Here is a 22,091-nt window from a genome sequence, read left to right as displayed (position 1 = left end):
TTCAGTCTTTATTCTCTGTGATATTTAGATTGGGTGAATCCTATTGTTTTCATTTACAAGCTAATAGAATCTGTCTTTTGTTACCTCTATTATTGAGGCCATCCAGTGAGTTTCTTTCTATATTGTATTTTTCAGTTCTAAAATTGCTATTTGTTTCTTTTTTTAAAAAGCAACTTCACCTCATTGCAGAAATTTTAAATTTTTTATTTGTTTAAAAAGAATTGTAATTGTTGAAACATTTTTGTTATGAATATTTTAAAAAATCTTGTTTGATAATCCCAATATTTGATTCAGGTCATGATCCCAGGGTCCTGGGATCGAGCCCCACATTGGGCTCTCTGCTCAGCAGGGAGCCTGCTTCTTCCTCTCTCTGCCACCTGTGACCTCTGTCTGTCAAACAAACAAACAAACAAAATAGGTAGATTGAATGTAAAAGAATGGAAAGAGATATGTGTTAATATCATTCAATTGTCTTTTCATATTGAAATTGTGATTTTCTTAGTTCTTGGCATAACAGGTTGTTTTTTCTTTCTTTCTTTTTTTTGGTCATGTTTTGTTTTTGTTGTTGTTTTAATTTACCCTGGGCATTTTACCTATTATGTTAGGAGACTGGATATTATTATGAGTCTTTTATTTTAGCAGTATTCACCTATTTAGATTTAATGTGTGGGTGTTGTTCAATTTTGTGGGCTGTGTTTCTAATGTCAGTTTAATTTTCAGAGCCTTGGTAGTATTATTTTTGTCTGTTTGGTTTATCTACTGCCACTGGGGCTCCCAGTAGTTCCTACTGGCTTCCCTAGGTCTGGCAGCAGGATGTCTCTCAGTGAAGGAGCAAGTGTGGTACGATTCATCCACTGTCCTCCCTTCTTCTCACTTCTACTTTTCTGATGTTTCTGGAAGGGGAAGGAGAGTCTCTGACCCACAGAGACAAAGATGATTTCCAACCCAGGTCACTCTCTCCAGCTAATTCTCTCCTACCTGCTCTATTTGTCCTCTTTTACATCAGTATCTCTTAGAGGAAAAGGAGAAGTCTCATGCCTAGCAAGGGAGAGTGCCTCCACTGGTAGCTTACTTCTGGCAGGAATCTCAAATAACTCTCCTTGTGGGCAGTGCTGTCCAGCTCACCTGTTGTTGTCAGAGGACTTCCTCCTCTTTGGGAGAAGAATGAGCTACTTTTTGTTGCTACATCAAACAATCAAACATGAGTAAATGATATATCTGGGTGGACTTCCCGTGTTGGGTGGGAAGATGCAAAGTGCCTGTCACTGTGATGTTCCTCTCATTCTGGGATCCCAAACCAGATAGCATTTTTCTTACCACCTCTGATAATTTTTATTCATTATTTCTTGAGTCATTTACAGGGTTTTCAGTTGTGCTTAGGAGAATGGGGCAAGAAAAGCATATCTATACCCTTTTACCCTATCAGAATTCTCTGGATATCGTTCTAATAAACTGAGGGAAACAGGATAAATCTCACATTCAGTGTGAGTGAATGCAATGTAAAGAAGTCTGTAATACCAAATTTTGTGTGCCGGGAGAAAACTTTCATATTTTGTGTATCATGGAATATTATTCCTGAGATAAATTTATTACATTTTCCACTTATTGAAAGCCTATACAGCTTTAAAATGTCTCTGATTTCAAGGTGTTTATACCTTCACATAGAAGAGAAATTCATGTTATTACTCTGCCCAAGGAATGTTGTCACCCTCCTGCCAGAACTTAAGGACTTTCATTGATATAGAAGAATAATGAAATTGGAATAGAAGAAAAACGATGGGGTGACTTTTAATTAATAATTGAACAATCAGTAAGGTATTAGAGAAGGAGGATGAAGCCATACCAACACTCCTAACTTGGAGGTGGAAACCAGCCAAAGGACAGTCAAACAGAAGAAGGAAATGCATGTGATCAGGGAGCTGCTGGATAAAGTGGTAGCAAGGTTTTCAGTCAGAGTACCAAACACCAGTTTTTCATGTGGTAGATTTTCATCAGGGAATATACTGAAAAATATCTCCACAACTGTTAGCATAGTTAGGGTCACAATAAACAAGCTTGACTTAAGAAGAACTCTTTGGGGCGCCTGGGTGGCTCAGTGGGTTAAGCCGCTGCCTTCGGCTCAGGTCATGATCTCAGAGTCCTGGGATCGAGTCCCGCATCGGGCTCTCTGCTCAGTGGAGGGCCTGCTTCCCTCTCTCTCTCTCTGCCTGCCTCTCCATCTACTTGTGATTTCTCTCTGTCAAATAAATAAATAAAATCTTTAAAAAAAAAAAAAAAAAGAAGAAGAACTCTTTGGGTTCATGGAAAGCCATGTTAAGTCAAGACAAAGTCCTTACCCTGAAAAATCAGAACTTTTGTTTGTCTAAAATAGTTTCTCTATAAAACCAAGAAAATAATTAGGCTATTTCTGATTTGTATACTCACCCATACAATAAAGCACATGGAAAATTGATTGTGTAGTCATGAAGAAGCAATAAAATGAGATTTCTAGAAATGAATAAAGCTTACTAATATGATTGCTAAGAAAATAAAGAACAGTTTGGATACTGCAGAAAATCAAATAATGACTATAGATTCTGGATTCTGAAGGCCTACGATGCATTTATTTGCATGTTGATTGGCATGGAGGAAGAAAGGCAGGTAGAAGTGCAGGGAGAGATGAAGGGGATGAAAGGGAGAGGCAAAGAGACAGAGACGTGTAATTATGGCATGGATCTTAACAGGCTGAGAGAAGTTTTGTTTTGTTTGTTATGTTCTTTTCTTTTGTTCTGTCACTATGCTGTCACTTTATCCCTACAAAATGGGATAACCCTAACAGTTTGTTGAATTAGGTTACTGAAATTACTTGAAAGTGCAAGAGCGGGAAGAGGACATGCCAGGATAAGTAACTATAGGAGGAGGTCCAGAAGGAAGACTACAGGGAAGGGAGATTATTTGCTAAAATAATAAGGGAGAAGGATTTTTTGTCAGTCAGGGTCTAATCAGGAAAAGAAAATCCACTTTCAGAGTTTACAGTAGATGCAGCTTACTGCTGGAGTTGGTTGTACCTATCATGGAGGAATTAAGGAGCCAAATAGACATTGAGTTCACACTAGTGACAGACTAGCAACATCAGGAAACACTGTGTGCTCTCAGGCAGAGAGACAGGATGAAAAGATGACTTACCAGAGCCCACTGCCATATAGTAGAAGCTGGAATCATTACAAGCCTGCCTGGTAGGAGGTGGAGGAACTGAGGAAGGGCCACCACTGAAAAAGAAAATGCCTAAATCCAAATAGTATCTTAGAGCAAAGAATGGCAACACAGACTCTGTTTAGCATTGCCTATGTGATGGGAGGATGCAAGGATGCTAATGAAGGTGCTGTTAAAAATTTGTCATTTATGCAGACTGCATAGAGAGTCGGCTGACTTAAAAAAATGAAAAAAAATAGTAAAAAGGAAAAGAAAGGTAAAGAGAAAAAACAATGTGTCTGTCACATCAAATGTGACTTTGGGTATAGTTCACTGGAGTGGCTTAGATAGGAATCAGATTATTAGAGGTTCAGGTAGATACAGCTCGAAATGTATAGGCTGCAGATGACCACCAGTTGATCCATAAATTAGAAATGAATGCAAGAAGAGAATAAGAGAGTAATTGGGAGTAGTTCTAAAAGAATGAGTAATTTCTTTTCAGTATAGTAAAAGTTATGCCTATATTCAGTAAATTGAAGGAAATGACAAATTTCCACTGACAGGTAAGTAAGGGAACCATTTGTAATTTTGTTTAAAAAGTAGTTTCAGTCACCTACCTACACACCCTCTATTTTTTTTTTTAAGGTTTTATGTGTTTATTTGAGAAATAGAGAGCTAGTGAAAGAGAGCCTGAGCAGGGAGTTTGGGGAGAGGGAGAAGTGGGCTCCCGGCTTAGCAGGGAGCCTGATGCGGGACTCATTCCCAGGCCCCTGGGATCATGACCAGAGCTGGAGGCAGATGCCCAACGTACTGAGCCACCCAGGCACACCACACCATCTATTTTGATTCAGCTCATTTTAAATGTTAACATAAAATGAGTAGTACTGAAATCAAGATATATATAAGACCTTATAGAAATTTTACAGGTACAACCTTGGCAGCTGCATCTCCAAACATCCTAGCAAGAACAACATGCTACTCCCTGGAACGTGTCCAAGCACAGTCTTACAATAGCAGTTGTGGAAACTGGGAAACAAGATCCCATACCCATAATGAGGGCAATGTGTTGTCAAAGAGAATAAAAGCAAGTGAGGTACAGGTGACTTTAGCATAGATAGCCATGTGCTTATATCTGGGAAACAGTCCAAAGGACAGGTCCTGAAGAGACACAGAGCACGGGCAATGGACTGGGCAGATAATCATGCAAGCTCAGTGAGTCTTTACCACTTAAAATTTAGAGCAACTCAAGGGAGAAAACTCTAACAAGGAAACCACTGTAATAATTGAGCCATAATTATTAGCATTTTAAAGAGAACATTAAAATTAAACCCAGTGTACTGTATCTGTTCTCTTTTAAAAATGGAACACCCTGTGGAGAGAAAGAACTTTGAGTAAAAAGTCATCTCGATTATAATGAAAACAAAGTAATATTGGAAATCTGGAGGTCAGGTGAAGTGTGGTAAGGTCATCTTCAATATCTTGACATAATTTAGAAGACTTGGCTATTTCTTGTCTAGAAACTCACAGCATTTGGAAAGAGTGATTCATATTTAAATTTTTGGGGATGCATTCTGTATTATTTGGCTTGGGCTGCCATAACAGAATGCCATAACTTAGGTGGCTTAAATGCCAAACGTTTATTTCTCATAGTTCTGGAGGCTGGAAGTCCAAGATCAAGATGCCAGTTAGTCTGGTTTCTGGTGAGAGCTTTCTTCCTGATTCACTGATGGAGACTTCTTACTGTGTCTTCACATGTCAGAGACAGGCAGCGAGAGAGAGAGGGAGACCTTCTTGTAAGGTCACAGATCCTATCAGATTAGGAGTTCACCCTTATGTTTCTACTTAACCTAATTATAACCTAAAAGCCCTGTCTTCAAATTGAAGGTTAGAGCCTCAATATACAAATTTTGGGGTGACACAATTAATCCCATGGCACATTCTAATAGTTTATTTGAGCCAAAGTCTTTAGCATCGCCTATGAAGCCCATTATATGTGGCCTAGTCCTGGGTCTATTCTCTATCCACATTTCTAGCCACTTAAGCATCCTAAGCACTTGTTATTTCTTGAAATACTAAATATAGTCTCTTACTGGGACCTTTATATGCAGTTCTTCCTCTGACTGCTTACATACTACTTCCGAGCTTGGCTTCTACTCTTCAGTCAGATCTCTGTTCAAATGTTGTCTCCTTCAGTTTTTTAGGTACTTATCGTATACTTTCATCAATAGATTGTAAATTCAGTGAGGAGACACACTATTTTGTTACTGTTTATTCTATAGTAAGTACTCAATTAATTAATTAATTTACTCAATTAATTAATTGATTGCTGAGTGAATGAATGAATCTTGGATCAAGTCAAGATTTTAAAAAGCTTGGGAACCATCCCTATTTTAATTGTGTGCCAAGAAGGAAAAGAATGTCTAGCCTTCTCATTTGTTTATCAGTAAAAATCTCTTGGACCTAAGAGCCACTCATGAAGAACGGTATGCCCTCCCCCCACTCCTCTCTTCCAGTTCAGCACGCATTCATGAATACACATTTCTGACTCCTTTTTAGATATCCGGTGTAATCAATAAGCCACGGGAGTAAACACTGTTACTCACTCACATCTCCAGTTTGGAGTATGCTTTCCTAAAAGCATTATGGGATGGCATTATAAAAGGATACTCTAAAAGGGGGTCAACACTTAACAATCTCATGTCAGGAAGTCCCAAATTCATTATACCAAACAGTTAAAAAGCAAAACAAAACAAAGCATTAAAAACAGCTCAATAATCTTGGTTGTAAAAAGCATAGTTCGGCAAAACAAAACAAAACAAAACAAAACAAAAAACAATTTACCAGAAACCTGTTAGCAAACCTGAATCTACTGATGATCCCTCCTATCCTCTTTGGATGGTATCAACATTCTTGATGACAGCAGGGAGCAGTAAGATCAATCAAGGTAGCAGGTTGACACATTTATAGAAATCCCAGACAGTTTACACCAGCCACTGTTCTAGAGGAATGGCTCAGTCTTCTCTCAGTCCTAGCATTCCTTTCCTATGCTGCAGTGGCCACCAGATAGAATATGAGGCCATATACACAGATGATGCTATGCTATTTAAAATATCAAAATGCAGTAACTATTATTTTTTTCTTTTTTTGGCGAGCCCCAGGGTTGGAAGGTGGGTGGGCCGAGGGAGAAACAGAGCAACTCCTCACTGAACAGAAAGTGCAGTGCAGGGCCTGATTCCAGGACTCTGATATCTTGACCTGAACCAAAGGCAGACTGAGCCACTTAGCTGACTAAGCCACACAGGTGCCCCTGAATGCAGGAACCATTCTTAACTTACAAACTCAGCATACTTAGTCTTATTTACAACCTAAAGCTCATCCTCCTCTCATTTCTTGCTTCTCATTTCTCAAGACAACAAGCAAGCAACCTTTCACAATTTCTTAGACCTCCATAATCATGACATATAGGTAGCTCAACCCAAACATGCTATTTATTTCAGTTGCATATGACATTTCTTTTTATAATATATTTGACATGAGAAAGCAGTTATAAAAATGCACACTTGGAGTATCCTATTTCAATTTAACCAAGTTTGAATCCCATTTGAATAGAATTGAGACATACTTATTTATCTTACATCTGTCAGCCAGCTATGTAAACTCATATCTTTTCCCATTAACCAAAGTAATTTCAGTAGAACATTTTGAATCACCCAAGTAGTTAAGTCCATGTGCTCACCTCACATATGGTTGCCAGTTTTTAAACAAATAATAACTTTTTAACTTACAAGATGACATATGTTTCACTAAGACTCACCTTTAATTTTTTATATAAAATGTTTTCTTATGTGTTTTATCTGATTTTATGAAGGGTCTTACAGCATGCATGGGAAGCAGAGAAACCAAACTTGGAAATGCTGGGAACCTAAAATGTCCCAGAAGGCTATAAAAGGAAGGAGCAGCATGGCCAGGTAGTCACTGCTTTGGTGACTTATTCACCAATTTCCCAATTTTTTTAAACCAATAGAACTTTTTTTCATTCACAAAAATATCCCATTTTGAATGTTAAATTATATAATTGCTCTTGTAATGACATTAAGACATATAAAGCTATTGAACTATTCATTCACTTGGCAAATTCTACAAAATGAAAGAACCTGTATGTGGGTGGAGAGTACAGGCCACAGCTGTGAGATACTTCATAACATCTAAGTGACATGTTAAAATAAGTGCGAGTATAACTTATGAATCTACTTGTTCTTTCTTGTGCATTTTCTTTGGGAAGGGAAAGTCTGCCTGAGACTCACTGGGGAGAAATGCATGCCCAACTACATCTACATTATGATGATAAAATATGTGAATGGAGAAAGTTTTAAAACCATTGAAAACCAAGGAAAAAAATTAATATAGAAAATCACCTGAAGCCTAAAAATGCCCCAGAACGCTGAATGAATAAGAGATTTATAACTAGCCTCTTGAGTGATCAAAATCTTTATCTAAAGAAAGTGTTTTTTTAGTATGGACATAAAAATTCTTTCCATTGATGAAGTGATCCCCAATATTAGACCAAACCAGGGAAAAATTTTCTGTTCTGCTCCCACACAAATACAAGGAGAGGTAACAGAAACCTGACCAGGTGCTGCTTCATCCTCTCAGTTTAGCTTCAGAATGAGAACCGATTCTTTAAATCTGAGCCAGGAGACTTCAGTTACTATTTTTTGTTTCACTATTGTTGTCATCATTCTGAAAGAAATGGTAATTTTAGTTCTGGAGATCTTTGAGAAAGAAATACCCATGTGGGTTTCCTGGGTTTACTATGAACAACTCTCTAGGCAAAAGTGAGATAAAGCTGAAACAAATTAGTTTGACAACAGGAAAATATGTACACTGGAATGGGTAATTATTTCTTTTTCTCTTTCTAGTATTTCATTAGTTAGGATTGTTATCTTTTGTGTGAAATTTCAGCTTTTGTACCAAGGCAAGAGAGTATTCTGCAGAAAATAGAAAAAAAAAAAGTGAGGCTAGAATTAGACCTTTCTTAATGTTTTGAATAAGCTGGGTTTTTTTAGTAAATTAAATCTGAATCATTCTTCTAACACTTTTATCTGAAATGCTCTGTGTGATTGCCTTAATACTGGCAAACAAAACTTATTTATACTAATATGTATAATTTTTGAAGTATTTTTCAAAGTATGAAATCATACAGGTGTGCAAATTGTGGCAGCTTAGTGTGTAAAATATGTCTTTATTTATTATTGAAGTATTATCATCATACGGTGTTCTGTTAGTTTCAGGTGTATGATATAATGATTTATCAATTCTATACATTTCTCCATGCTCATCAGCATAAGTGTACTCTTAATCCCCTTCATCTATTTCCCTCACCCACCTCCCCTCTGGTAACCTAATCTGTCTGTTCTCTGTATTTAGAAATCTGTTTTTTTGTTTCTCTCTCTCTCTCTTTTAAGGATGTTATTCCATAATTGTGTGATTTTTTTCAGGGGTCAGGGGTAGTCATGAAACTATTATACCATAAAGCTAGCAACAATTTCAGAACAATCAGACCAGAAGAAAATGAAGGAATAAGAGAGACAGAGAAAGAGACAGAGACAGAGAAAGACTGAGAAGAAAAAGACAAACCACTGAAGTCAAGGATTTTGAAAAGTTAATAATAGCAGAAGCAGAAGGAAAGTGGAAGGATGGAATTAATAAAGAAAAAAAAAAAAGAACACATTTCAAACAAATGTAGAGATAATACATAAATCCAAATCTGATTTATTTCAAAAACAGTAAAATCTAACCAAGTCAGGAAAAGATAAGTAAGAAAGCATAGACACAGAAGATTAGACAGAAAATGGAAAAGAACCAAAGTTACAGAGGAAATTAAATGAATTAAACAATTTATCACTTCTTCAAATCAATTTGAAAGCTGAATATAATAAATGAGATTCTGGGAAAATGAGAATTGCTAAAATTGACAGTTAAAGTGACAGGAAATATAAACAGACCAATTTCATGAGGGAAACTAAACATGCTCCAAAAGAAAATAGCCTCCTCCTGACCACTGCATCTCTAATATCCTGCAAAAGGCCAAGAACCAGAGGTTATTACAGGTGAATTTTAAGAAATTGATCATGCTGATGCTATTTAAACTTGTTGAGAGCACTGAGAGAGCAAAGGAAAAGTTCAAAACTATTTCTAAAAGTCAAACCTAGCCTTGATATTAAAACCAGAGAAATCAGTTCAAAGAAATAAAATTCATTTAAAAATATTGATTTATAAGTCCCTAATAAAATAGACTCTAGCAAATAGCTAAATTAAGAAATGCCACAGAGGGGCGCCTGGGTGGCTCAGTGGATTAAGCCGCTGCCTTCGGCTCAGGTCATGATCTCAGTGTCCTGGGATCAAGCCCCGCATCGGGCTCTTTGCTCAGCGGGAGCCTGCTTCTCTCTCTCTCTGCCTGACTCTCCGCCTACTTGTGATTTCTCTCTCTGTCAAATAAATAATAAATAAAATCTTTAAAAAAAAAAAAAAAAAAAAAAAAAAAAAAAAAAAAAAAAAGAAATGCCACAGAAAACTAGAGTTTGTTTCCAGAAAAAAAAATAACTTAATGTTAGGAAATATATGTATAGAATGTAGTATGAAATGTATACTGGTATAAAAACATACACAACATAGCATAGAATGAGTATTAAAACATATACAAAAGTTAGACTGAAGGCCAGAAGACATATGATAAAATTTTAAATGTATTTTCCGTTAGAATCACTTAGCTTTCAAGAAAATAGTAAGCAATGGATACTTTCAGTGTAATGTTTAAAATGGAACACTGAAAAATGAATTGCATTCAGAAAACGTAAAGTATGTGTATCACTGCTACCACTATTAGTTAACATTATTCCAGAAGTACCAGTCAACATAAGTACATTAAAAATTTGCATAAAATATGCTTAAAAAAATCTTTGTTAAGGAAGGTGTAATATTATCCTTATTTAAAGATGATGAGATCATATAGCTGGTTATTCAAAGTATTTAAACTTACTCTATTAGAAATCCTAAATAAATTCATCGGTGTAGGTACAAAATTGATATACCCACTGCTTATATTTATAAACTTTTGGAAATTAAAGGTTCTATTTATAACAATAAATAGATGTGAATTATAAAAAAATAAGAAAGATCCAGACCTAGAGGAAAAAAACTTTAAGTACTCATCAGATGTTCACTACTATGTAATTGATCACCTCAAAATTTAACGGCTTAAAGCACAATAGTATATTTACTCATGTTTCTTTTGGTCAGAAGATTGGACTGTACTCAGCTGGAATGAATCTGCCTTGCTCCATGTGGTGATGTTGGCCTTACCTGTGTCTCCATGTGTCCTCTCTTCCTCGAGGAGGATAGCTTGAGTTTATTCACACATGGCAGTAGCCTTCCATGTGAGAGGGTAAACCACAAGGTTATTTTAGTCTTAAACTTAGAACTTGTAGGGATTCACTCAGAAATTGAGAGTTGATGTAAAGATTATTTTAAGCTGAAGACATTCGAGATTTAACAGATGCAGAAAGAAGCCTTCTCAGAGCTTCTCTGATCTTACTAAAAGCAGATACCTCTGGGAAGTGAGGATTACCATAAATTTCCTTTTTAGGGCACCATCTACTTCCAGAAGGCAAAAGTAAACCTACTAAAAATCTCCTCTTTGGGAGTTTTACAGCCCTGAAGAAGACCACTCATACCTGGATGGACAAACATTATCACAAGCTTTCTTATCTCCCATTTGTTCTCAAAACTATCTGTCTTTTCTTAAGGGACCTATTTGTACTTCCCACAGAAGGCATTTCTTTCCTTTCCCTTACTAATTAAGGTATGTAAACCTTTACCTTTAAGTATCTAACAAGCTAGCTACATGTTTTGTTGTCTCCTGTGTACCTATGAACAAACATGTTTCCTCTGTTCATGTGAGTTTTGTTAGTTTAATTTGCAGGTTTCAGGTACCAAATCTAAGAGAGTAGTGGAAAAATTTTTTCTTCTCTGACAAACTCAAGTTAGAAGGCCAGCCTGTATTCAAGGCCAATCTGGGAAAAGGGATTCCACTCTTAATGGGAAGAACTTCAAAGATTTTATGACCACTTTTAATTACTATATTTACAAAGGGAGAGAAGATGAGACACATAAATACCTTGTTTTTAGTCAATAAGGATAAATGTTATAAACATTTCAGTTCCTTCGGTATGCATCTATAAAGTTAAAGGGATTGATAAAGTATTGGCTACTTTGTTTCTTTGATCCTTAACTTGATGCTAACCTCATATGTGAAAACATGAAGAGTTAGCATAGTGACAAAAATAATTATGATAAGGCATGATAAAAACATAATTTTAATTAACTGTAATGTGTCTACAGATATTAAAACATACTACAGAAACACAGTAATAAAAATCTTTGATGTCACAGAAGTCAGCACGTAGATAAATGGATTGAAGATTTCATAAATATATTAAGCATATAATAAAGCCATCATTTAAAAACAATAAGAAAGCTCTGAGTTAGTCAATATACAGTTAATAAATAATTGATACACCAAGTAAAAATAAAATATTAGATCTGTATAGCACTTTTACACTATACTCTTCTCACAAAGGATTAAGCTAGAGGACAATAGAGAGGCATTTTTTTTATAATCTTGGAGATGGAAAGACTTTCCTAAATAAAAAAAGAATCCAGAATTTATAATTTTTATCATGTGAAATTTTAAATGTACATGTGGTGGGCCACCTGGCTGGCTCTGTCAGTGAAATGTGCAACTCTTGATCTAAGGATCATGAGTGCAAGCCCCACACTAGGTATAGAAATTACTTAAAAATAAAATCTTCAAAAAAATATATGTATGGAAAAGGAATACCAAAAGACAAAATACTAAAAGCAAACTGATAAATATATAGAGAATAATTAAGATTCAACAAGAAATTTACCACAAACCCAATAGGAAATAGAATAGGTCAAAGATATTAATAGGGGTGCAGTGGTTAATTCCATGCATCAACTCAACTGGCCTATCCAATGTTCAGACAGCTGGTAGGACCTTTTTGGGTATGTCTGTGAAGATGTTTCTAGAAGAGCTTAGCGTTTGGTTTAGTTGACTGAATAAAGCAACCTGCCCTCACCAGTGTGGATGAGCATCACCCAATCTGCTAGGTGTAAAATAGAACCAAAGGCCAAGGAAGGGTGACCTTTCTCTCTCTTTTAGAGCTGGGGCTTTCATTTTCTCTTGCCTTTGGACTTCAGAGCTCCTGGTTCTCCAGCTTTTGGACTCCAGGACTTAACTGGTTGGAAATACATGAATGATTATTACAATAAAGAAAACTAACTCTATAAAGTTATTTTAATTTAGTGCCAAAATTAAAACCAACATACTTTCTGTTTCTGTGTTAAACCTTTCTAGAATAGAGCATATTCTTCGTATAAACCAACTAAACATTTAACACAATGGTTTCCTCATCAAGGCTCATTTTCTAGACCTTTGTTTCACTTTATTGTGGCCATTAATCCAAAATTATTGGGTCAGACACTTTGCCTGCCTCATCTCAACCAGTTCTTCATTTTGCAAGACTTACCTCAAAAATCGCCAGCAAACACTGGATCCCAATTTTCTGATTTTGAGACAGTATTCAGAACTGGTTAAGTGGGTGATTCTCTACTGCTCAGCTCTAAGATATTTTAGTGGGGATCTTTTGGGGAGTTGACTGTTGACTATATCAATAATCATAAGAGGTGGGTCATTTAACCAAATGTTAAAATGAAGTGTTCCTAGGTTGGCTATTAACCTTCTGTTGGCTGCTACTCATCTCATCAAATTTACCTAAATGATAACCCTTTTTAGAGCCATAGTCATCCACTGTGTACTTTTCTTTATGTGACTATAGAAACTGACATTTAAGGGTATTAATTAAATAGTCAACATTAATGCATGGAATTAAAGACACAGGGCTAGAATCCCTATTTCTGAACTTAACAAACTTAAATGTTCTGCTAAAATAATGCCTATCACTGAGGAACTCAACATTCTTTAAAAATAAAATATAAGCCTCAAAATTATTCTATTAAATTTGAAATGTTGGCTGAAGCACTTTTAAAATCATACTATTAGTAAAAATGCGACCAAAATGTGGTCCATTTATTTTAGGGGTATATGTGGAATTTTGAAGTAGAGTTTCTCAAACTTATCTGACAATAAGAATTGCTTAAAATTCTTGTTAAAATTACGTATGTTTGGAGCTTCCTTCATCTATTGAATATTTTTATAGGAGGTGTCTGAAAATTTGCGCTTTTATCAAGTTGTCAGATATTTCTTGACCTAAGACAAGTATGGGAAATGATGCATTCTAGGCCAGTGGCTCACAACCCTGTCTGTATTTTTGAGTAACCTGGGAAACATTTTTAAAAACACTCACAGTTACCTATACCCTAGGTCAATTAAATTAAAATTTTTGGAGGCAAGACTCAAACCTGTATGTTTTCATATATTCCCAGGTTATGCTAATGTGTATCAAACCACAGCTTTTCATTTATGTGCATACAAATCCTAAAAAAATGCAAATCATGATTCAGTGGATGTGGGGTGGGGTCTGAGATTTTGCAGTTCTAATAAGTTTCCAAGGGAGGCTAATGTTGCTGTTCAGCAGACCAAACAATGAGTAGCAAGAAATTAGAACCGTGATTCTCTAAGCCTGATCCACAGACCAGCAGCATCAGCTTCATCTGGGAGCTTGTAAGAATACAAATTCTTGGGCTCCACCTCATGCCTACTCCGTCAGAAACCTTGTGGCTGGATCTTGCCTTTACAATGAACCACCATAACTTCACAAAAAATAGCAGATTCACAGTCACTTATTATATTGAGCTTCCAGCAATAACTTTACTCAAGAGCAATAATTAATAAATAAAAATAGTTATATAGGTAGATAACTAAAAGCCCCACATTATTGGAAAAGGCTGGATTTAGAATTACACAACCAAATTTAAAGTTGTAGTTCAATTTTCTCTTAGTTATGGCAGCTTTTGAGTCATATAACCCTGAACCTTCAATTTCTTAACTTAAAAAAACACTAAAATGAATACTGATACCTTCCTTATCTACTTTACAGGTTAGCTGTGAGGAACGAAGTTATTATAAGTGGTCGAAATCTATGCTTGGTAATGGCAGGTGTGGCGCATAAAGAAATATATAATTAAATTTTTAAACTTGGTTCCAGCTGCATGAATTTTTTAATCTATTCAGAAACAAAGTGTAGCCAACACTAAAGAAAGCAAAGAGTTGCTAGAAAGAACAAAAGAAAGTATAATAACACTTACTGAAGACACATTTGGTGCTTTAAATATGGTAATTCATTTTTCCAACATCCTTATAAATTACAAGTGAGGAAATTGGGACTGCAAAGAAATTCAGTGAATTGCCTTTGGAACTACATTAATGGGCTTTTGTATCAAGAGAGCTAATTTTGAGTAATACCTGTCAGTAGCTATGTGACTGTTGATTAAAATTCTCTGTCTTAATATGTCTTTAATGATATGGATATAATATCTGCCCTACCATATACCTAGTACCCATAAATTTAAAGATTTTTAAAGATTTTTTTTTTTTTTAATTTATCAGAGAGAGAGGGGGTAGAGAGGGAGCACAGGCAGACAGAATGGCAGGCAGAGGCAGAGGGAGAAGCAGGCTGAGCCGAAGGCAGCTGCTTAACCAACTGAGCTACCCGTCCCCCATAAATTTAAGTAAGATGTGATTTTTAGCTATATGAGGCATTGTTATGCAAAAGCATGTAGAAAGGCTTATGTAAAACCTTAATATTTTTATGTTTTCCTAAATTTATTTCAATTTCTCTGACTTATACATATATCATAGGCAGTGTTGAGCTGTAGAATATACATCTATCTTCAGCCTTAATTTCCATACATTTTAATTTCATGTTATTTTTTATGAATATTATTCCCTAATCAGGAAATTCTGGATATAATCATGTTGAAGATTTTGTCTGATTGTTGTGTCATTTCCTTTTTACTGGGAGGGCATTCAGCTACTATTTTTGGTTTTATTGGTAATTTCTATAGTTCCATTGTACTTTCTATGTTCAGGGTTTTGTTGTGACAGTGTGTCGGGATAGGCTCTATCTTCCCATCAGATCCTTGCTCTCTTGTGGTTTTACAGTTGCTTTCATACAGCCTTCCAGGGCTCCCAGTTGAGAACTGAGCATCCTGTGTGTGGCTCAGTTCCTACTCCACGGTGGCTGCTGTATTGCTTCTGATTCAATGACTGAGCTGGCAGGGGTATCTCTATCCTGTTGCTTTTGAAGAAAGCAGATGTATGTGAGCCATGTTGCCACACAGGGGTTGGCAGGAACATTTTTCAACTTCCTTATTTTTATAAGCAAAAGTCCTTTATCATACCCTACTTTTAAACAGTGATCCTGACCCTGACTCTATTTCCTAACCTCTTATAGGGAATGTTTATCCCTTATATCCGTACAGGAGTCAGATTCTCAACTGCTTCTGCCTGCTTCTGGGCCTAGAGCCTAGAGTGGTCATGGGTGTAGCTCTGCTTTGTGTCCCGTTTTCTGATATTTAGAGACATTTATTTAATTTAATTTTATAGCACGGCCATATCTTTTGTTTTTAATTTACTATCAATTATTATTATATTTAAAGATGAGGAAGGCTTCAGAATATAACTTTCCATGCCAGCTTAATAGGAAACAGTGTCAATTTTATGAAATGAGTGTTAGAGATATGAGGGTTAGAAAAGTGGAGAAGGCATCATGGAAAATGGTTTGATAGTGTTCACAGACAGAATCAGATCATTACAGTAATTCTGTGTGTTGTTCCATGGGTCCTGAAGCAATACCTTTCTACACTCAGTGTGTGGAGGCTGAGCCAATCGTTTGTTCCTCTTTTGTTGTTTGTCACTTCATTGCTTTTCTTCATGTGTTCACCCCTGGGGGAAGTGAGCTTGTTTGGTCTTTAACCACCTATAAATTGGCCCTTTTTCAGTTGAATGTCCCCCTCTCTGTGACTAAATCAGATCAACCTTTTGCAACTTAATAGATTGTCCTATCCTTTATCATCATGAAGGCTGAAAAAAAAAAAGTAACAGAAAGTTGTCATTTTGTAGGCTTTTCCTAAGGACACGTTCACTTGCCCCATGCCTTGCTTGCGAAACTCACCTATGGAGCACTAAGTTATAAAATACATTAAAAAAAAAATCAAGGGGCGCCTGGGTGGCTCAGTGGGTTAAAGCCTCTGCTTTCAGCTCAGGTCATGATCCTAGGGTCCTGGGATCGAGCCCCGTGTCGGGCTCTCTGTTTGGCAGGGAGCCTGCTTCCTCCTCTCTCTCTGCCTGCCTCTCTGCCTACTTGTGATCTCTCTCTGTCAAATAAATAAAATCTTAAAAAAAAAAAAAAAAAAAATCAATTAGAAACCCTGAATAGAGTTTTTTGTCACTTTTTCAATTGAATGGGTTATATTAACTAACCATAGTTGGATAAAATTGTGTTGTCATATGACCTTGCAGTTTTGTCTTAAGAGAGATACAAACCTCCTTTCCATTAAGAACTTACTGTAAGTATGGCGCCTGGGTGGCTTAGTGGGTTAAAGCCTCTGTCTTTGGCTCAAGTCATGATCCCAGGGTCCTGGGATCAAGCCCCACATCAGGCTGTCTGCTCAGCAGGGAGCTTGCTTCCTCTCTGCCTGCTTCTCTGTCTACTTGTGAACTCTGTCTGTCAAATAAATAAATGAAATCTTTAAAAAAAAAAAAAACTTACTCTAAGTAATATCTCAAGGTACCTCTATGTGAAAAATCACAGTATATATATTTCAAAATTTAACTGGTTTATTCTCAGAATCATTACTGAGCTCCTGGAATTATCTTTGTGAGAGTGGGAAATGTGTGTATATTTAGATTTTTTTACTGTATTAAAAATTAAAAATTACATGTAGAAATATTTGCAATATAGTTTAAATATAAATAGAATATGTAGAGAAAATAAATACAATAATTATACTTTTTTTTTCCATTAAGGTGTACTTTTTCTTTTAACTAGTAATCTGGAAAAACAGTTATCAATTATGTGAGTGGTGGTTCAATCAGTGTGTAGATTAACAGTGATTAAAAGTAATAATAATGTGTGATGACAAAAAAGGAACAGAATATTAAATTGAACTCTTTTTACTTAAAAATATTAACAGTGGCTAGACCATCAATGAAGGAGAGGCCAAGGAATTGTTAAGCAAGTTTTGGAACCCTTATTTTATTCTGCTTTTGGTTAGGTTCCAGCAGTGAGAAATTATTTGGGGAATGCAGTCAGTATGCAGTGTGTTTCCAGGAAGGACACAGTTGAACTGGTTCATTCCTAGCCCATTAAATTTGGGCTTCAATATATGAATGCAGAAACTTGCATTTAGCTCATTTCTGAAATAGTTCTGATTGCAGAGTGGGATAAATGGGCCAAAGTTGAACCAATCTGTTTCTACCAAGAAATGAGCTAACATCCTGTTTCCCATTGTTCAGGCATCAACCCTATGAAAGGATCCCATTTTGGAATGGCATTCACTCAAGAGGATTATGTGAGGAGTGGGGTGCCCTCCAATAGAGTTCCCTGAGCCTTCCAGATGTGTTTATAAGGATGTTTAGCAACAGGAGAGCTGGTTGGGAGCAAGGACTAAAAAGATAGATAAACCTTAAATTTTGTGGTTTAATGACAAGAACATAAAACCTGAGGTCTCAAGTTCAAGTTTCTTCCCTACCACTTTCTCTTTTGTATTCTTGGGCAAGTTAGGCTTTCATCCCTTAATGGGTAAAATGATTACAAGTATGTAAGCCTTATATTGTACCTAGTGATTATCACTTTCAGGGGACTCTACAGGGATTAGTAAAGAATATGAGGATTGGAGATGAGAAAGGGAAGCTGTCCCTCCCCTCTTCAACTGAAGTGCCTCTGGATTTATCAGTTTTGTGGGTGAGATGTAGCAGTGAGCTTTAATTTGAAGATGGGTTGACTAAGAAAAGGAAAAGCAGGGATGATGAATGTAAAATATAAAGGATGGAAGCATGGTTTTGTTCATCTGAGCTTTTCAGTTCAGATAATTTAGAATCTTGAGGTCATAACAGGGAGAGACAAGTTTTGGAATATGGAGTTGTCATGATGGAAATCTCAACAAAACTGCATGGCTCTCCAGAAGACGGGGAGAAATGAGAGTGGAAGCCAAGTTAGGGCAATGCTGAAAGGACATGCACAGAGTTACTGTACTGTTTCTAAAGAGAGTGGAATTTGGAGTCAGAAGGTATGTTTGAGAAAAGGCTCGGGTGGCTTTTGGCAAATCATTTCATCATGTTGGGCTCAGAATTCTCATTGAGGAGCAGCCTCTGAGGTCCAGCCCTTCTCATTCATCTTCTCCCTCAGATTCTCTCCTGCATCCCTACTTTATTCTTTGCCATGTCTTTGAGCACAGAAAGCTCACCTGTGTCTGCTGCATTTGTGCTCATTGCTTTGTCTTTCTGAGGTGTTCCCAAGGGGATCGGAGTTCCAGGACAGCAAGGCCTAAATCTTGCTTTCTTATATCTCCAGAATTTAGCACAGTCACACATAGAATAGCATAAGCACTCAGGAGTGCTTTTTAATGCATGGAAGGATAAAGGAAGAAAGGAGGAAGGAAGGAATGAAATAAAATTGTTTTGTATTGATTTATTCTTACACAAAGACCTGTTCAGCCCTATAATTAGGGTCACACATGTACAAGACAAATTCCACAGGTAAAATCAAATCTGTCACTAAGGAGCAGGTAGCGAGTTGGGGGGTGTGGCAAGGCCATAATAAACTAAATTGACAATGTGTCTCATTAACTCAGATTTTCAAATCAGTGAGCTAATAAGCTCGCAGCCTGAGCTTTTCATTTCTGTTGAAATAGTATTCAGCCAGCGAGTTGACTTTTTGGAGTCTTTGGCCTGCCATATGGATACCAAATTCGCTGCAGTCACCAGTTTAGAGCTCAGCCGAAGTGCTGGAGATAATCCAGGAAATGTTCCCTTTTGCTATCCGTGTCAAAGCTAAGATCTTGCACCCAATACAGATCTGTCCCTCTGATTCAACTCTGCATGTAAAAAATCTAATTGGGGCCTTCATAGATTTTCCATTGTAAATGTCACCACTCCCTCAAGCTATTCCTCACTGTCCAGAGCTATATACAAACTCTATTTGCTATTATTCTTCAGCTTGGACTAAAATAAGCAGCATTTGGACTTTTAGCAAAGGAACCATTTGTTGGTGCTGTAGTTCTTAATGCAAAATTTAATGTGGGCCATCAATGCAATAGAAAAGCTCTAGCAGAATGAGTTGAGATGGAATGGATTTGAGTTCTATTTTGAGGCCGTTCTTATGCCAGTTCCACATTAGCCCACTGGGAAAAGAAAACAGTGGAGAGTGGTCAGAAAATTGGGTTCCAATTTTAGCATGAAAAAGCTGTGTGAACGTCAATGCAGCTCACCTATCCATATAACTTTTCTAATATACAAAATAAGGTGATGGAATAAGATCATTTCTGCAATACTTTTCAGTTATAAAATTATTCAGAGTGAAATAATTTATTTTACTTGCAGTTTTAATCTTGCTACATTAAAATGGTTTTCTACATTGAAGATTGAGAGGAAAATATCAACAAGAAATTTGTTAAGGAACATGGATTCATGTAGCTTAATATTGCAAAAAGAGGCTGTGCTATTCATTAGGGAATTGATTAGTTACTGACTTGATATAAGAGAAGAAATATCTACAATAAATGAAGAAATAATGTGAAAGCTGCATCCTTAAATTAAAAGTGCAACCCGATTCCCATGTGCGTATGTCATTTCTCTACTTTATTTAACACAATGTGAACAAAACATTTCATTGTTATGCCCCAGACTACTCTGCTCATTCAAATAAATATTGGATTCCCTAGATATAAAAAGATTTTTCACCTTTCAAAGGGACTTTGCAAGGTTCCTATGACCTGCTCCTTAGGCAAACAAAATGTCTTTTTCTGCACATAATTTTGACTTGAGAGAAGGTAAATTGAAATGACATTTTAAAATTTAAAATTAGTTTTAGTAAATCCAATATTGACAGTATACTACTTGAGGGCACCTGACACTTGAAAGATCAATCCTTCCTTAGAGAAATCCTGCTTTTCTATATCAAGAATATTTATTTATTTATTTTGGAAACTTTAAATATAAATCTGAGCATCAGAAATAGCAAGTTGACAAAAATAATAGCAGGCTTATTTTATTTATTTATTTATTTTACTTTTTCAGATACTTCCATAGACTAAATTTTTAAAATTTTTTAAATTTTTTATAAACATATAATGTATTACTAGCCCCAGGGGTACAGGTACCCTCCCCAGTGTCCATAACCCCACCACCCTCTCCCTACCCCCCACCCTGGCAACCCTCAGTTTGTTTTGTGAGATTAAGAGTCTCTCATGGTTTGTCTCCCTCCCTTCCTACCCCCCAAACCCCCCAACGTTGCATCTTCACTTTCTCATATCAGGGAGATCATATGATAGTCGTCTTTCTCCGCTTGACTTATTTCACTAAGCATAATACCCTCTAGTTCTATCCATGCATATGACTAAATTTAATTATCACAATTTTTGTAGTTTTTTGGTTTTTTGTGTGTGTGTTTTTGTTTTGTTTTTTAATTTTTGTTTGTTTGTTTGTTGGTTTTTGAGAGCGCACACACAAGCAGCAGGGAAGGGACAGGGGAAGAGGGAGAGAAGAATCTTAGTAGGCTTTCTGTTATTTGTTTTTACACTTGATTTTTTGATCTTTTGATTTTATTTCTTGAGATGCCCATTAACTTTTCACTAAAAAATGGGATATTCTTTGCCTTGGTTGGTGCTCTTTCTAGAGAGGGTTTGATTCCGCTCAAGCAGGTGAATAGAATAGAGGTAAATGACCTTATTCCAGTGGATCCTTTGTTTCCATTTTAAACAAGCTGCTGTATTTTAGGTTGCTTTTATCCTAGGGTTTGATTTCCCACTCATCCAATGTAGCTCTCTTAGTGTCTCACCTGAAACTGCTCTTCCCTCCCTCCCACCCTTACTTTCTTTCTTTCTCTCTTTCTCTTCTACCTCTGTGGCCAGTCTAGAATTCTCACTTCTTTTTGGCAAGGCTGCCAAACTATTTTCTCAGCTCTCTAGCTCATCAGATACTGTTCTGCACTTGTTTTTTAGAAGTCTCAGCTTACAAACATGAAATAGAAGGAATTGGACAGTGCCTAAAGGGGGAATGACCTATAAATCCCAGCCTCACTCTTTTTGGTTTCTTGGTTCTGGTCTTTTGTCCCTCAAGTTTTTTCACCCTAGGAACTGCGAACTCCAGACTGTGTCCTTTTCCCAGTTTGACTGCTCAAGTCTTTAGGCTACCATGGCTTTCACCTCCCTAAAATATGATTGGCAAGTTTTCTGAGGCAATAATAGAAGTGAAGCAGTGCTTACCTGGGTGTGCTTCCCCTTTCCTTCCTGCCTTTGTCCCTGTGCTTTCTTGCATCTTCAAACAGTTGTTTGTATGTTTTATCCATCTTGTACAGTTTCTCAGTATGATTAATTTCTTACATGTCCCATTTTCATGGTTGCAAGCCAGAACATTTTTTAAAAATAGTGCAATAAGCATGGTAGTGTTGATTTAAAAGATGAAAGAAATAAAAAGCGAAGAAGTAAGCATTTCCTGTGATCGTAGAGCAAGGCTATTGTGGACTGGGAATTACGATGTCAATCTCAGGAACTAGTGATCCAAGTTGTTTGTTGGTTTGTTTTTTACTTTACATGCTTCAGATTTCCCATAAATTGAACTTCCATGGTTCAGTTTTAATCAGATTATATTGAGAAAG

The sequence above is a fragment of the Mustela putorius genome, unplaced genomic scaffold (assembly GCF_011764305.1).
Source record: "Mustela putorius furo isolate JIRA1106 unplaced genomic scaffold, ASM1176430v1.1 tig00003867_pilon_pilon_pilon, whole genome shotgun sequence".
In the NCBI taxonomy this organism is placed as follows: domain Eukaryota; kingdom Metazoa; phylum Chordata; class Mammalia; order Carnivora; family Mustelidae; genus Mustela; species Mustela putorius.
The sequence above is the reverse complement of the archived record's forward strand: the minus strand, read 5'-3'. Positions refer to the sequence as shown.